Source organism: Ambystoma mexicanum, chromosome 13 (genome assembly GCF_040938575.1).
Source record: "Ambystoma mexicanum isolate Mex_15411 chromosome 13, UKY_AmexF1_1, whole genome shotgun sequence".
Taxonomy (NCBI): Eukaryota; Metazoa; Chordata; class Amphibia; order Caudata; family Ambystomatidae; genus Ambystoma; species Ambystoma mexicanum.
Window position 1 is genome coordinate 342,168,356 of NC_090938.1, and position 14,825 is coordinate 342,183,180.

Below are 14,825 nucleotides of genomic sequence, written 5' to 3' on the forward strand. Positions count from 1 at the left end.
GGGTGGCAAGTGCGAGGTTTAAAGCGCAGACAAGGGGTGTCTGATAAGTGCAGGTAAGGGCACTGTAGGGTTACAGATACAGACCCAAGTGCAAGGATTGCGTGCAAGGGTTGCCAGGAGGCAGTGCAGGTGTGCGGCTGGGTGGGCAGGGACCTTGGCCCGAAATCAGAGGGTAGCCAGGTGCACGGAGCCGAAGCAGACAGATCAGCAGGGGAGCGGAAGAGCAAAGGCAGAAGCAAAGAGGAAGGTCTTGAGGTGCTTCCGGAACCAGAGATAGTTCTCCTCAAGTTTCAGTGTGGCAGGCAGGCTGTTCCAGAGGGAGGCCCCAGCTGAGGAAAGAGATCTACCCCCAACTCGTTGCTTGGAGACGCGACCGGCCCTGAGGGAGTTGGAGGTGGAGGAGAAAAGAGCTCGAGTGGGAAGGTATTTACGGAGGGAGAGTTGAAGGTATTTTGGACCCAGGCCCCAGTAAGCCTTGTGGACAATGCAGAGGGACTTGAATTTAACCCTTGCAGCCACTGGGAGCAATGAAAAGATTTCAGGGCTGGAGAGATACGATCCCTGGGCTTCAGACCAAGGAAACGTCTTGCAGTCCTGTTCTGGATGAGTTGCAGAGGACAGAGAGAAGAAGCAGGCAGATTTAGAAAGAGGCTGTTGCAGTAGTCTAGCCTAGAGAGAATCAGAGCTCTAGATACAGTAAGCTTCTGGGGGAAGGAGAGGAAAGGAACAATACCTCTGCAAATGTACAGTTGGTAGTTTGACTTCTTAGAGATGTCAGAGATGTGAGAAGAAAAGGAGAGCGTGGAGTCGAAGATGACCCCAAGGTTCTTAGCCTCAAAGGTGGGAGCAGGAAGAGGGCCAAGGGAGGCCGGCCAGAGAGTGGCAGGAAAGGAGGGTGCAGGTGTGCCGATGAGGAGGTTCTCTGCCTAAATGGGATTAAGGCAGAGATCATTGGCGGCAGACCAGTCCTGGATGGCAGACAGACGGTCAGAGATGAGGGAGGGAAGCCTGAAAACAAGCAGAGTGTCATCCGCATAGCACTGAAAGTTGAAGCAGAGAGCTGCAATGCGGTGGGCAATGGGTGCCAGGTATTGGTTGAACAGCCAGGGAGAGAGGTTAGACCCGTGGGGAACACCACAAGTAGAGAATGAGATGGCGAAAAGGAAGGACCCAAGTTGGACCTGGGAGGGCCGATCAGAGTGGAAAGAGGTCATCCAGGCCAGGGCCTGATCAGTGATACCCGGCTTATCACGGAGACAGTTGAGCAGGATGGCATGGTTGACCGTGTCAAAGGCAGAAGAGAAATCGAGTAGGATGAGGACCCAAAAGGGATGTTAGAGTCATGGTTGGACAGCAGGTCTTCACAGGTGTTCAGGAGAGCAGTTTCCATGCTTCTGACAGCTCTGAAGCCAGGCTGATGGTCATGGAGACAACCAACAGAGTCGGTGTGAAGATTAAGCTGGGAGATGGTCAGCTTTTCCAAGAGTTTGCCCTGGAAAGGAGTGATAGAAACCTGCGAAGTTAGCCGGGCCGGAGGGGTCGGCTGTGGAATTTTTGAGAAGAGGGTGCACAAGAGAATGCTTCAGAGTGGAGGGGAAGATTCCACAGGTGATGGAATGGTTACAGAAGTCGGCCAGATTCAGAGCAAGGGTGTCAATGTGGTCCTTGATGGTTTTGGACGAACAGGGAAGAACCTGTTTTGACTGGAATCACACAATCTCCTGGGCTTGCGCCAATCTGGTTTCCAACCAAGCCACGGCACTGAATCAGCCTTACTGGACCTAAAGATTCAACAGGATGGTATCAAAGATGCCAAGAAGCAAGCCCTCCTCTTGTTACTGGGCCTGTCTGCAGCCTTCGACCATGTATACATATTGAATAAATCAAAAAGGCAGCCTATGATCGAGCCAGCCAGGAGTCAACCTGGAATTAGTCAAATGTGTTATCCATTGCGCCACTGGACCGCTGCTACAGCGTGAGCAGGAGTCAGCACTTTTGTAACGAAACAGAAGTTTCCTGCTTGAGACACAGTGAGAAACGTACTTCTCATTTTTACAAGGAGAGGTAGAAAAAAACGCTACAAGCCCACAATGAGCAGGTGAGCGAGCGTGTGCCATCATGAGAAACTTAGTTCTCATTTTTCCCAGAGGAGAGGTAGAAAAAACGCACTAACTACGAACAAACAATGTGCTTTTGTGTGCCATGCGTGACAAGGCTCATTTTTAAATACTTTCTAGAACAAAAAGGCAGCATGCGAACGAGCCAGCCAGGAGTCGAACCTGGAATCTTCTGCTCCGTAGGCAGACGCGTTATCCATTGCGCCACTGGCCCTCTGCTGCAGTTACTCTTGGAATCAGCACTTTTGTTACGACGCAGAGGCTCATCATGCGGATTGAGCCATCATGAGCAACTTAGTTCTCATTTTTATAAGGAGAGGTGGTTGAAAACACGCCTACGAACTGACAATGAGCAGGCGTGTGCCATGTGTTAGAGACATCATGAGAAATAACGTAGTTCCCATTTTTTCTCCCGAGTAGAGGTAGAAACACGCTGCAACAGTGACTACAAACACACAATGAGCTTCGAGTGCCTTGCGTGAGAAGGCTCATTTTTAAATACAGAACAAAAAGGAAGCATTTGAACGAGCCAGCCAGGAGTCGAACCTGGAATCTTCTGCTCCGTAGGCAGACGCGTTATCCATTGCGCCACTGGCCCGCTGCTGCACTGTGAGCTGCATTCAGCACTTTTGTTACGAACCAGAGGCTCAGGTCGGGCTGCCTGAGACATCACGAGAAACTTTGTTCTCATTTTTACAGCGAGAGGTAGGAAAAACGCTACCAACACACAATAAGCAGGCGTGTGACATGTGTTAAAGAAGGCTCATTTTTAAATACTTTATTGAAAACAATACATACAAACATCTGACAAAGAACGCATTTGGCATCAGATACTGCCCGGATTGCAACTCTCTGCACGTATTTTCTGGCGAGTTCTACGGACCAAGCATCTCATTTATTGTACGATAGCACTCACATTTTCATGCGCAAATAACAGATTTAGAATGTTTTCACTTTTTAGTATTGTACCATTTTATGTGCTCGGTGCTCTTCAGTGTTAAATCCGCGGAGAGGATGATCTGTACCCAGATCATCCCCAAAAGTGCCATACAGATATGAAACAGATAAGGCCTGAGTGATAGGCGTGCCAAGGAGTACTCGACGTGCATGCTACAGAAACGCGAAACATGCAACAAGTGAGAGACATAAAATGGGGTTTTTCACTTTAAGAAAATAACATATAATATATTGAATACAATTTTTTGTTTACTTCTTAAAAGGTGTTTTATTGAGCTGCAGCCTTCCTCTTAGAGAGCAGGACTAAGAAGCCCGGCTGGAGCATTTCAGCACATTTTTATTTCCTTTTGGCGATCGCTGTGTCAGGGTGTTGGGTTGGGGCTCCAAGATTGCCGAACACCAGGCGAGCAGTCTATCATGGGGAACAGTTTAGTATACAACACCGGTGCGATGAAGGCACATGGCCTACTCTGCATTTTAAGCACCACCTATAAGCCGAAACCGTTGCATTGAAGTACAGGTAGGAGGGAGATGACATGTGAAGAGGGACACACGACTTGTTTTTTTTTGGGTTATTTATTTGTTAAATATTGTTGGTTGTTTATCGTCTAATTGACTGCCTTGGGCCATGCTTACCTCTTTGGCCATTCCCACCCACTCCTTGCCCCACCCACCCAAAACTCAACCCCTGGTATCTATGTTGTTTCTAAGCAGTCTGCTGTGAGTTAATGGCTTAATTGCCGCTGTAAATGGCTACCGGTATAATAACAAAAATCTTACCCAATTCTACCTGACCTTAACTCACTACCCCACCCCCTCTATTCCCACCTCTCCCCTCTCACCCAATCTACCCTTATCCCCACCCTACTCTACCACCACTGACTATACCCCAAACCACTCTACACCTACCCCACTCTTCGCTACCCACAATATCCCACACCACTGTACACCTACCCTACCCACTGCCCCACCCCACTGTACCCCTATCCATCAAACCACTGTAGACTGGCAAGGTGACACGAGGTCCTTTGATCCCAATAGATTTCGCCCAGCCTTTCCATATCTTCAGATCACTACCGAGTTAAGGTACGTGTTTGTTGAGTCTTCAACTTACCCCAGACCTACGCTAGTTGTTCAAGATCAGACAGGCAGTCAAAGTGAACAGGCACGCCTTTGACAGTGTCTCTTCGGATGTAGGTAGATGCACAAAGTATTCTATTCTGAGGTCCATGCATTCTGCCATGTAAGCGCCAAACAGCCCTTTCACGGGAAGACCCTTCAAAAAGTAAAGACTCCGCTTTCTGTATGTTGGCATGTAGCACGTAGCCCATCTTGGCAGATAGCGTACATCACATTGCATCTAGTGGTGGCCCCATGTTGTGATTCTTCACTTGCCAAATCATAGCAGTGCTAAAAGGTCATGGCCAAGAGGCCTCAGCGGCAGGGGATCTGCGTCCAGTGCAAATTGGCACATGCCAAAACGTCCTGAACAATGGAGAAGGCAAAGAAGTTTCATTAGTGGTGTAATGGGAGGATAAATCGTGTTCCAGATGTTGGGGACATCCCTCAGACCTGTTAAGGGCCTCCATCACACCACTGAGGAATTATCCTTGTTTGTTACTGTTTGCAATGAATGATTGAAGGAGTTGCGTATCTTCAGATCTATAGATTCCTGCTATGATATGACATGATATTGTATTTGAATCGTACTCATACACGCGTGTTTCAGAGCGTGACGAGGCAAGGGAGGGGAAGAAGGGAGGACAAAACAGCGATCTTCCTAGGCCCAGTGACATTGAGAATGCTCAAGTGCAGGGGAGAGGGAGGGAGGAAAGTGCAAGGAGAGGGGCGAGGTGGAACGTGCCGAGGAAGGGATAAAAACAACAAGAACTGGTAGCGCAGCAAGCAGGGTGGCAAGTGCGAGGTTTAAAGCGCAGACAAGGGGTGTCTGATAAGTGCAGGTAAGGGCACTGTAGGGTTACAGATACAGACCCAAGTGCAAGGATTGCGTGCAAGGGTTGCCAGGAGGCAGTGCAGGTGTGCGGCTGGGTGGGCAGGGACCTTGGCCCGAAATCAGAGGGTAGCCAGGTGCACGGAGCCGAAGCAGACAGATCAGCAGGGGAGCGGAAGAGCAAAGGCAGAAGCAAAGAGGAAGGTCTTGAGGTGCTTCCGGAACCAGAGATGGTTCTCCTCAAGTTTCAGTGTGGCAGGCAGGCTGTTCCAGAGGGAGGCCCCAGCTGAGGAAAGAGATCTACCCCCAACTCGTTGCTTGGAGAAGCGACCGGCCCTGAGGGAGTTGGAGGTGGAGGAGAAAAGAGCTCGAGTGGGAAGGTATTTACGGAGGGAGAGTTGAAGGTATTTTGGACCCAGGCCCCAGTAAGCCTTGTGGACAATGCAGAGGGACTTGAATTTAACCCTTGCAGCCACTGGGAGCAATGAAAAGATTTCAGGGCTGGAGAGATACGATCCCTGGGCTTCAGACCAAGGAAACGTCTTGCAGTCCTGTTCTGGATGAGTTGCAGAGGACAGAGAGAAGAAGCAGGCAGATTTAGAAAGAGGCTGTTGCAGTAGTCTAGCCTAGAGAGAATCAGAGCTCTAGATACAGTAAGCTTCTGGGGGAAGGAGAGGAAAGGAACAATGCCTCTGCAAATGTACAGTTGGTAGTTTGACTTCTTAGAGATGTCAGAGATGTGAGAAGAAAAGGAGAGTGTGGAGTCGAAGATGACCCCAAGGTTCTTAGCCTCAAAGGTGGGAGCAGGAAGAGGGCCAAGGGAGGCCGGCCAGAGAGTGGCAGGAAAGGAGGGTGCAGGTGTGCCGATGAGGAGAATCTCTGCCTAAATGGGATTAAGGCAGAGATCATTGGCGGCAGACCAGTCCTGGATGGCAGACAGACGGTCAGAGATGAGGGAGGGAAGCCTGAAAACAAGCAGAGTGTCATCCGCATAGCACTGAACGTTGAAGCAGAGAGCTGCAATGCGGTGGGAAATGGGTGCCAGGTATTGGTTGAACAGCCAGGGAGAGAGGTTAGACCCGTGGGGAACACCACAAGTAGAGAATGAGATGGCGAAAAGGAAGGACCCAAGTTGGACCTGGGAGGGCCGATCAGAGTGGAAAGAGGTCATCCAGGCCAGGGCCTGATCAGTGATACCCGGCTTATCACGGAGACAGTTGAGCAGGATGGCATGGTTGACCGTGTCAAAGGCAGAAGAGAAATCGAGTAGGATGAGGACCCAAAAGGGATGTTAGAGTCATGGTTGGACAGCAGGTCTTCACAGGTGTTCAGGAGAGCAGTTTCCATGCTTCTGACAGCTCTGAATCCAGGCTGATGGTCATGGAGACAACCAACAGAGTCGGTGTGAAGATTAAGCTGGGAGATGGTCAGCTTTTCCAAGAGTTTGCCCTGGAAAGGAGTGATAGAAACCTGCGAAGTTAGCCGGGCCGGAGGGGTCGGCTGTGGAATTTTTGAGAAGAGGGTGCACAAGAGAATGCTTCAGAGTGGAGGGGAAGATTCCACAGGTGATGGAATGGTTACAGAAGTCGGCCAGATTCAGAGCAAGGGTGTCAATGTGGTCCTTGATGGTTTTGGACGAGCAGGGAAGAACCTGTTTTGACTGGAATCACACAATCTCCTGGGCTTGCGCCAATCTGGTTTCCAACCAAGCCACGGCACTGAATCGGCCTTACTGGACCTAAAGATTCAACAGGATGATATCAAAGATGCCAAGAAGCAAGCCCTCCTCTTGTTACTGGGCCTGTCTGCAGCCTTCGACCATGTATACATATTGAATAAATCAAAAAGGCAGCCTATGATCGAGCCAGCCAGGAGTCAACCTGGAATTAGTCAAATGTGTTATCCATTGCGCCACTGGACCGCTGCTACAGCGTGAGCAGGAGTCAGCACTTTTGTAACGAAACAGAAGTTTCCTGCTTGAGACACAGTGAGAAACGTACTTCTCATTTTTACAAGGAGAGGTAGAAAAAAACGCTACAAGCCCACAATGAGCAGGTGAGCGAGCGTGTGCCATCATGAGAAACTTAGTTCTCATTTTTCCCAGAGGAGAGGTAGAAAAAACGCACTAACTACGAACAAACAATGTGCTTTTGTGTGCCATGCGTGACAAGGCTCATTTTTAAATACTTTCTAGAACAAAAAGGCAGCATGCGAACGAGCCAGCCAGGAGTCGAACCTGGAATCTTCTGCTCCGTAGGCAGACGCGTTATCCATTGCGCCACTGGCCCTCTGCTGCAGTGACTCTTGGAATCAGCACTTTTGTTACGACGCAGAGGCTCATCATGCGGATTGAGCCATCATGAGCAACTTAGTTCTCATTTTTATAAGGAGAGGTGGTTGAAAACACGCCTACGAACTGACAATGAGCAGGCGTGTGCCATGTGTTAGAGACATCATGAGAAATAACGTAGTTCCCATTTTTTCTCCCGAGTAGAGGTAGAAACACGCTGCAACAGTGACTACAAACACACAATGAGCTTTCGAGTGCCTTGCGTGAGAAGGCTCATTTTTAAATACAGAACAAAAAGGCAGCATTTGAACGAGCCAGCCAGGAGTCGAACCTGGAATCTTCTGCTCCGTAGGCAGACGCGTTATCCATTGCGCCACTGGCCCGCTGCTGCCCTGTGAGCTGCATTCAGCACTTTTGTTACGAACCAGAGGCTCAGGTCAGGCTGCCTGCGACATCACGAGAAACTTTGTTCTCATTTTTACAGCGAGAGGTAGGAAAAACGCTACCAACACACAATAAGCAGGCATGTGACATGTGTTAAAGAAGGCTCATTTTTAAATACTTTATTGAAAACAATACATACAAACATCTGACAAAGAACGCATTTGGCATCAGATACTGCCCGGATTGCAACTGTCTGCACGTATTTTCTGGCGAGTTCTACGGACCAAGCATCTCATTTATTGTACGATAGCACTCACATTTTCATGCGCAAATAACAGATTTAGACTGTTTTCACTTTTTAGTATTGTACCATTTTATGTGCTCGGTGCTCTTCAGTGTTAAATCCGCGGGAGAGGATGATCTGTACCCAGATCAAACCCAAAAGTGCCATACAGATATGAAACAGGTAAGGCCTGAGTGATAGGCGTGCCAAGGAGTACTCGACGTGCATGCCACAGAAACGCGAAACATGCAACAAGTGAGAGACATAAAATGGGGTTTTTCACTTTAAGAAATAACATATAATATATTGAATACAATTTTTTGTTTACTTCTTAAAAGGTGTTTTATTGAGCTGCAGCCTTCCTCTTAGAGAGCAGGACTAAGAAGCCCGGCTGGAGCATTTCAGCACATTTTTATTTCCTTTTGGCGATCGCTGTGTCAGGGTGTTGGGTTGGGGCTCCAAGATTGCCGAACACCAGGCGAGCAGACTATCATGGGGAACAGTTTAGTATACAACACCGGTGCGATGAAGGCACATGGCCTACTGTGCATTTTAAGCACCACCTATAAGCCGAAACCGTTGCATTGAAGTACAGGTAGGAGGGAGATGACATGTGAAGAGGGACACACGACTTGTTTTTTTTTGGGTTATTTATTTGTTAAATATTGTTGGTTGTTTATCGTCTAATTGACTGCCTTGGGCCATGCTTACCTCTTTGGCCATTCCCACCCACTCCTTGCCCCTCCCACCCAAAACTCAACCCCTGGTATCTATGTTGTTTCTAAGCAGTCTGCTGTGAGTTAATGGCTTAATTGCCGCTGTAAATGGCTACCGGTATAATAACAAAAATCTTACCCAATTCTACCTGACCTTAACTCACTACCCCACCCCCTCTATTCCCACCTCTCCCCTCTCACCCAATCTACCCTTATCCCCACCCTACTCTACCACCACTGACTATACCCCAAACCACTCTACACCTACCCCACTCTTCGCTACCCACAATATCCCACACCACTGTACACCTACCCTACCCACTGCCCCACACCACTGTACCCCTATCCATCAAACCACTGTAGACTGGCAAGGTGACACGAGGTCCTTTGATCCCAATAGATTTCGCCCAGCCTTTCCATATCTTCAGATCACTACCGAGTTAAGGTACGTGTTTGTTGAGTCTTCAACTTACCCCAGACCTACGCTAGTTGTTCAAGATCAGACAGGCAGTCAAAGTGAACAGGCACGCCTTTGACAGTGTCTCTTCGGATGTAGGTAGATGCACAAAGTATTCTATTCTGAGGTCCATGCATTCTGCCATGTAAGCGCCAAACAGCCCTTTCACGGGAAGACCCTTCAAAAAGTAAAGACTCCGCTTTCTGTATGTTGGCATGTAGCACGTAGCCCATTTTGGCAGATAGCGTACATCACATTGCATCTAGTGGTGGCCCCATGTTGTGATTCTTCACTTGCCAAATCATAGCAGTGCTAAAAGGTCATGGCCAAGAGGCCTCAGCGGCAGGGGATCTGCGTCCAGTGCAAATTGGCACATGCCAAAACGTCCTGAACAATGGAGAAGGCAAAGAAGTTTCATTAGTGGTGTAATGGGAGGATAAATCGTGTTCCAGATGTTGGGGACATCCCTCAGACCTGTTAAGGGCCTCCATCACACCACTGAGGAATCATCCTTGTTTGTTACTGTTTGCAATGAATGATTGAAGGAGTTGCGAACCTTCAGATCTATAGATTCCTGCTATGATATGACATGATATTGTATTTGAATCGTACTCATACACGCGTGTTTCAGAGCGTGACGAGGCAAGGGAGGGGAAGAAGGGAGGACAAAACAGCGATCTTCCTAGGCCCAGTGACATTGAGAATGCTCAAGTGCAGGGGAGAGGGAGCGAGGAAAGTGCAAGGAGAGGGGCGAGGTGGAACGTGCCGAGGAAGGGATAAAAACAACAACAACTGGTAGCGCAGCCAGCAGGGTGGCAAGTGCGAGGTTTAAAGCGCAGACAAGGGGTGTCTGATAAGTGCAGGTAAGGGCACTGTAGGGTTACAGATACAGACCCAAGTGCAAGGATTGCGTGCAAGGGTTGCCAGGAGGCAGTGCAGGTGTGCGGCTGGGTGGGCAGGGACCTTGGCCCGAAATCAGAGGGTAGCCAGGTGCACGGAGCCGAAGCAGACAGATCAGCAGGGGAGCGGAAGAGCAAAGGCAGAAGCAAAGAGGAAGGTCTTGAGGTGCTTCCGGAACCAGAGATGGTTCTCCTCAAGTTTCAGTGTGGCAGGCAGGCTGTTCCAGAGGGAGGCCCCAGCTGAGGAAAGAGATCTACCCCCAACTCGTTGCTTGGAGAAGCGACCGGCCCTGAGGGAGTTGGAGGTGGAGGAGAAAAGAGCTCGAGTGGGAAGGTATTTACGGAGGGAGAGTTGAAGGTATTTTGGACCCAGGCCCCAGTAAGCCTTGTGGACAATGCAGAGGGACTTGAATTTAACCCTTGCAGCCACTGGGAGCAATGAAAAGATTTCAGGGCTGGAGAGATACGATCCCTGGGCTTCAGACCAAGGAAACGTCTTGCAGTCCTGTTCTGGATGAGTTGCAGAGGACAGAGAGAAGAAGCAGGCAGATTTAGAAAGAGGCTGTTGCAGTAGTCTAGCCTAGAGAGAATCAGAGCTCTAGATACAGTAAGCTTCTGGGGGAAGGAGAGGAAAGGAACAATACCTCTGCAAATGTACAGTTGGTAGTTTGACTTCTTAGAGATGTCAGAGATGTGAGAAGAAAAGGAGAGTGTGGAGTCGAAGATGACCCCAAGGTTCTTAGCCTCAAAGGTGGGAGCAGGAAGAGGGCCAAGGGAGGCCGGCCAGAGAGTGGCAGGAAAGGAGGGTGCAGGTGTGCCGATGAGGAGAATCTCTGCCTAAATGGGATTAAGGTAGAGATCATTGGCGGCAGACCAGTCCTGGATGGCAGACAGACGGTCAGAGATGAGGGAGGGAAGCCTGAAAACAAGCAGAGTGTCATCCGCATAGCACTGAAAGTTGAAGCAGAGAGCTGCAATGCGGTGGGCAATGGGTGCCAGGTATTGGTTGAACAGCCAGGGAGAGAGGTTAGACCCGTGGGGAACACCACAAGTAGAGAATGAGATGGCGAAAAGGAAGGACCCAAGTTGGACCTGGGAGGGCCGATCAGAGTGGAAAGAGGTCATCCAGGCCAGGGCCTGATCAGTGATACCCGGCTTATCACGGAGACAGTTGAGCAGGATGGCATGGTTGACCGTGTCAAAGGCAGAAGAGAAATCGAGTAGGATGAGGACCCAAAAGGGATGTTAGAGTCATGGTTGGACAGCAGGTCTTCACAGGTGTTCAGGAGAGCAGTTTCCATGCTTCTGACAGCTCTGAAGCCAGGCTGATGGTCATGGAGACAACCAACAGAGTCGGTGTGAAGATTAAGCTGGGAGATGGTCAGCTTTTCCAAGAGTTTGCCCTGGAAAGGAGTGATAGAAACCTGCGAAGTTAGCCGGGCCGGAGGGGTCGGCTGTGGAATTTTTGAGAAGAGGGTGCACAAGAGAATGCTTCAGAGTGGAGGGGAAGATTCCACAGGTGATGGAATGGTTACAGAAGTCGGCCAGATTCAGAGCAAGGGTGTCAATGTGGTCCTTGGTGGTTTTGGACGAACAGGGAAGAACCTGTTTTGACTGGAATCACACAATCTCCTGGGCTTGCGCCAATCTGGTTTCCAACCAAGCCACGGCACTGAATCGGCCTTACTGGACCTAAAGATTCAACAGGATGATATCAAAGATGCCAAGAAGCAAGCCCTCCTCTTGTTACTGGGCCTGTCTGCAGCCTTCGACCATGTATACATATTGAATAAATCAAAAAGGCAGCCTATGATCGAGCCAGCCAGGAGTCAACCTGGAATTAGTCAAATGTGTTATCCATTGCGCCACTGGACCGCTGCTACAGCGTTAGCAGGAGTCAGCACTTTTGTAACGAAACAGAAGTTTCCTGCTTGAGACACAGTGAGAAACGTACTTCTCATTTTTACAAGGAGAGGTAGAAAAAAACGCTACAAGCCCACAATGAGCAGGTGAGCGAGCGTGTGCCATCATGAGAAACTTAGTTCTCATTTTTCCCAGATGAGAGGTAGAAAAAACGCACTAACTACGAACAAACAATGTGCTTTTGTGTGCCATGCGTGACAAGGCTCATTTTTAAATACTTTCTAGAACAAAAAGGCAGCATGCGAACGAGCCAGCCAGGAGTCGAACCTGGAATCTTCTGCTCCGTAGGCAGACGCGTTATCCATTGCGCCACTGGCCCTCTGCTGCAGTGACTCTTGGAATCAGCACTTTTGTTACGACGCAGAGGCTCATCATGCGGATTGAGCCATCATGAGCAACTTAGTTCTCATTTTTATAAGGAGAGGTGGTTGAAAACACGCCTACGAACTGACAATGAGCAGGCGTGTGCCATGTGTTAGAGACATCATGAGAAATAAGGTAGTTCCCATTTTTTCTCCCGAGTAGAGGTAGAAACACGCTGCAACACTGACTACAAACACACAATGAGCTTCGAGTGCCTTGCGTGAGAAGGCTCATTTTTAAATACAGAACAAAAAGGCAGCATTTGAACGAGCCAGCCAGGAGTCGAACCTGGAATCTTCTGCTCCGTAGGCAGACGCGTTATCCATTGCGCCACTGGCCCGCTGCTGCACTGTGAGCTGCATTCAGCACTTTTGTTACGAACCAGAGGCTCAGGTCGGGCTGCCTGAGACTTCACGAGAAACTTTGTTCTCATTTTTACAGCGAGAGGTAGGAAAAACGCTACCAACACACAATAAGCAGGCGTGTGACATGTGTTAAAGAAGGCTCATTTTTAAATACTTTATTGAAAACAATACATACACACATCTGACAAAGAACGCATTTGGCATCAGATACTGCCCGGATTGCAACTCTCTGCACGTATTTTCTGGCGAGTTTTACGGACCAAGCATCTCATTTATTGTACTATAGCACTCACATTTTCATGCGCAAATAACAGATTTAGACTGTTTTCACTTTTTAGTATTGTACCATTTTATGTGCTCGGTGCTCTTCAGTGTTAAATCCGCGGAGAGGATGATCTGTACCCAGATCAACCCCAAAAGTGCCATACAGATATGAAACAGATAAGGCCTGAGTGATAGGCGTGCCAAGGAGTACTCGACGTGCATGCCACAGAAACGTGAAACATGCAACAAGTGAGAGACATAAAATGGGGGTTTTCACTTTAAGAAAATAACATATAATATATTGAATACAATTTTTTGTTTACTTCTTAAAAGGTGTTTTATTGAGCTGTAGCCTTCCTCTTAGAGAGCAGGACTAAGAAGCCCGGCTGGAGCATTTCAGCACATTTTTATTTCCTTTTGGCGATCGCTGTGTCAGGGTGTTGGGTTGGGGCTCCAAGATTGCCGAACACCAGGCGAGCAGTCTATCATGGGGAACAGTTTAGTATACAACACCGGTGCGATGAAGGCACATGGCCTACTCTGCATTTTAAGCACCACCTATAAGCCGAAACCGTTGCATTGAAGTACAGGTAGGAGGGAGATGACATGTGAAGAGGGACACACGACTTTTTTTTTTTTGGGTTATTTATTTGTTAAATATTGTTGGTTGTTTATCGTCTAATTGACTGCCTTGGGCCATGCTTACCTCTTTGGCCATTCCCACCCACTCCTTGCCCCTCCCACCCAAAACTCAACCCCTGGTATCTATGTTGTTTCTAAGCAGTCTGCTGTGAGTTAATGGCTTAATTGCCGCTGTAAATGGCTACCGGTATAATAACAAAAATCTTACCCAATTCTACCTGTCCTTAACTCACTACCCCACCCCCTCTATTCCCACCTCTCCCCTCTCACCCAATCTACCCTTATCCCCACCCTACTCTACCACCACTGACTATACCCCAATCCACTCTACACCTACCCCACTCTTCGCTACCCACAATATCCCACACCACTGTACACCTACCCTACCCACTGCCCCACCCCACTGTACCCCTATCCATCAAACCACTGTAGACTGGCAAGGTGACACGAGGTCCTTTGATCCCAATAGATTTCGCCCAGCCTTTCCATATCTTCAGATCACTACCGAGTTAAGGTACGTGTTTGTTGAGTCTTCAACTTACCCCAGACCTACGCTAGTTGTTCAAGATCAGACAGGCAGTCAAAGTGAACAGGCACGCCTTTGACAGTGTCTCTTCGGATGTAGGTAGATGCACAAAGTATTCTATTCTGAGGTCCATGCATTCTGCCATGTAAGCGCCAAACAGCCCTTTCACGGGAAGACCCTTCAAAAAGTAAAGACTCCGCTTTCTGTATGTTGGCATGTAGCACGTAGCCCATCTTGGCAGATAGCGTACATCACATTGCATCTAGTGGTGGCCCCATGTTGTGATTCTTCACTTGCCAAATCATAGCAGTGCTAAAAGGTCATGGCCAAGAGGCCTCAGCGGCAGGGGATCTGCGTCCAGTGCAAATTGGCACATGCCAAAACGTCCTGAACAATGGAGAAGGCAAAGAAGTTTCATTAGTGGTGTAATGGGAGGATAAATCGTGTTCCAGATGTTGGGGACATCCCTCAGACCTGTTAAGGGCCTCCATCACACCACTGAGGAATCATCCTTGTTTGTTACTGTTTGCAATGAATGATTGAAGGAGTTGCGTATCTTCAGATCTATAGATTCCTGCTATGATATGACATGATATTGTATTTGAATCGTACTCATACACGCGTGTTTCAGAGCGTGACGAGGCAAGGGAGGGGAAGAAGGGAGGACAAAACAGCGATCTTCCTAGGA

At 48.7% G+C, this 14,825-nt stretch overlaps 6 non-coding genes across 6 annotated transcripts; all 6 read right to left on the reverse strand.

Moving 5' to 3' along the window:
• Window positions 1–2,258: 2,258 nt before the first annotated feature.
• Window positions 2,259–2,331, reverse strand: TRNAR-ACG (transfer RNA arginine (anticodon ACG)). The gene has a single exon. It is a non-coding gene; the product is annotated as a tRNA-Arg (tRNA).
• Window positions 2,332–2,642: 311 nt separating this feature from the next.
• Window positions 2,643–2,715, reverse strand: TRNAR-ACG (transfer RNA arginine (anticodon ACG)). The gene has a single exon. It is a non-coding gene; the product is annotated as a tRNA-Arg (tRNA).
• A 4,525-nt stretch (window positions 2,716–7,240) lies between these two features.
• Window positions 7,241–7,313, reverse strand: TRNAR-ACG (transfer RNA arginine (anticodon ACG)). Its single transcript has one exon. It is a non-coding gene; the product is annotated as a tRNA-Arg (tRNA).
• Window positions 7,314–7,625: 312 nt separating this feature from the next.
• On the reverse strand, window positions 7,626–7,698 carry TRNAR-ACG (transfer RNA arginine (anticodon ACG)). The gene has a single exon. It is a non-coding gene; the product is annotated as a tRNA-Arg (tRNA).
• A 4,525-nt stretch (window positions 7,699–12,223) lies between these two features.
• Window positions 12,224–12,296, reverse strand: TRNAR-ACG (transfer RNA arginine (anticodon ACG)). The gene has a single exon. It is a non-coding gene; the product is annotated as a tRNA-Arg (tRNA).
• Window positions 12,297–12,607: 311 nt separating this feature from the next.
• Window positions 12,608–12,680, reverse strand: TRNAR-ACG (transfer RNA arginine (anticodon ACG)). The gene has a single exon. It is a non-coding gene; the product is annotated as a tRNA-Arg (tRNA).
• Between the last annotated feature and the right edge of the window lie 2,145 nt (window positions 12,681–14,825).